The following is a 2,772-nucleotide window of genomic DNA, read 5'->3' on the forward strand; positions in this document are numbered from 1 at the left end:
ACAAACTAGATGCATATTCATTGTTGATGTTATTAATGTTGAAGTTTTGTTGTTGGTTTGTTTTTCAACAGTCGGCCTAAAGATGAACCAGAATCAGATTTATTTGCCAAGTAGCGAGTATAAGGAATTCAATGTGGTCCAGATGTCAACAGAATAAGCAATAAACATGAACATTAAACCATAATCATAAACACAGACATAGCAGTGTGAGAAAGAGAGGGGCAGTAATAGTGGGGGTTCACTATGTGCATGCACATTGACATGATAAAAAACTATGTGTGTGCAAAAAATAGATATAGAAATATGTCTTGTTCCTTCAGTCGTATGTTTGAGCTCCACTGTGCAGAATGATGTATGTGCAGGGTTTGACACTTTAAAGCTGTTTTCACATTCATCTGCTGAAAATGGAAAGTTTCTGTGAGCTCACTGAAAATCCAACTTTAAGGGATGAGCCAACGAGCATGATTTGTGACATCACAAACCAAAACTGTTCCAATATTCAACTTACGCAAGTGTGATGTAGAAACTTGAAGCCTCCAGTATGCAAACACCGAGAATAGACTTTACAGTGAAGCAGGAGACATCTTGTGTCCAGCTTTTAAACTTTTGGAAATAAATATATTTACATATTAATAGAGGGGGGAGGAGTAGATGTAATTTTAAGGATTTTAACAAGATAATTTAACTTTTATGTGGAAAAACCATATCAGGCACAAATTATTATGCAAAGTTGAGTACTTTATATGCAGTACATCTTAAAACATGTCTGCAGCAGGGGATCTTTAACTTCTATTTAACATGATAAAATCATATCTGTGAAGGAATCTACCCATTACCGAGCTGTGAAATAGCATCCTCTTCACTGTCACCAGGTCAGATTAATGTTTTTATCCCTGATAAGGGATAAATGGCGGATTCAGGAGGATTCAGTTTATCTCAGGTTTTTTTTTTCTCCCCATTACTTTATTTATAGAAAGCATCACTTACAACATGCGTGACAATAATACAGTAACAGAAAACAATTATGCATCATACTGAAATAAAAGTAAGACAAAGGACATGACTTCACTTTAAATTTGTTGATACAGTCAACATGGTAACAGGACAAAGGGTCAAAGTGATAATAAGTCAAGTCAAGTCAATTTTATTTATATAGCACCAAATCACAACAGAAGTTATCTCAGGGCACTTTTCACATAGAGCAGGTCTAGACTGTACTCTTCAATGTACGGAGACCCAACATTCCCCCATGAGTAAACACTTGGCAACAGCAGCAAGGAAAAACTTCCCTTTGACAGGAAGAAACCTCAAGCAGAACTGGGCTCTAAGTGGGCGGCCATCTGCTTTGACCATTTGGGTTGAGAGAGAAAGAAGAGGAAAGAGGGGAGAGAGAGACGCAGAGAAGCACAGCAACAACAATAATAACAATAGAAATATGACTGATAATAATAGTGGTAGCAGTCCATAGAAACCTGTGAGACGAGAAAGCACAAAACTCTGGGAAAGAAGCCAAGTTAGTAACATGAATTAGTGGTACATGAATGTGTACAGATGGAGAGGAGGAGGACGAGAGAGGAGCTCAGTGCATCATGGGAAGTCCCCTGGCAGTCTATGCCTATAGCAGCATAACTAGGGGCTGGTCCAAGGCAAACCTGGCTGGCCCTAAGCATATCAAAAAGGAAAGTTTTAAGCCTACTCTTAAACGTAGAGATGGTGTATAATAAATGAATAAAAAATATATATATATATCTTTACAGAAAAGGTAGGCAATAACGTCAGATTTCTTTTTTAAAATCTCGGAGTACACAAACTGTATGTGCACATTTCTTATCGTTTATCATTTGGATAGACTCAAAATACTTTCTAAATTCAATCATGAAAAGTTCAAAACGAGAGATCTTGAGAACTTGGATTTATGGATGTGAAATTTTCCTGGTAAAAGTAATAAATTGACAGTCTGTTGAACTTTCTGGTTTTGTTTTCATAGTATAGTATTACATTCTTGGCTTTCCAGCTTAATTGAATGGTTGGTTTGAGTCTCAAAGTTATCTTCAATTTTTTTTTCCCAGAATCCTGATGTGTACAGACATACATAAAATACATGTTTAGTAGTGTCTTCTTCATTTTTTTTTATTTTTTTTTTTACAAAATTCACATCTGTTACCAATATCCTCAAATCTTGAGACGAATTTGTTGATGGGATATATATATACGCACAATTCTGTAATGTACTTATTTCAGTTTGTTGGGGATAACAAATTTATATGGGAGAAGCCATGTTGTCTCACATTGACTGTCAGAAAAATGAGAGTTCCACACAAATTACCCACTTGGAGTCATTTTCCTTTTGCATTAGAAATAATTGCTTACATGTTTATTAGTGTATTTGTGACTTTTAATATTTATTCCGTTAATAAAGAAGGTAGGTTTCAGTTCCTGTGACTGTTGCCTCTCAGAGTAGCATTTCATCAGCCGAAGGATTCCACTATAGGAATAGCTTTTATTACCATTTGATATTCTTTATAAGTGACAGGAAAGGTTTTTAGGTCTGAGAAATTCTTCATAACTGAGAATTTGAGCTTCATCATTTTGTAAGTCTGCAAGAAAACTAATATTCCTGTCAATCCAGTGTTGCAAATATAGTGATTTATTCTCTCTGGTTTTGTACTCATTGTTCCATATAATAGTTTTTGTGGGGCTGATCTCAGGTCTGTGGGAGGTCTGCTCTGCTGTTGGCTGGCTATGTCGTTGTCTTTTTTTCTCCCTCTCTCG

The sequence above is a fragment of the Thunnus thynnus genome, chromosome 2 (assembly GCF_963924715.1).
Source record: "Thunnus thynnus chromosome 2, fThuThy2.1, whole genome shotgun sequence".
NCBI classification, from domain to species: Eukaryota; Metazoa; Chordata; class Actinopteri; order Scombriformes; family Scombridae; genus Thunnus; species Thunnus thynnus.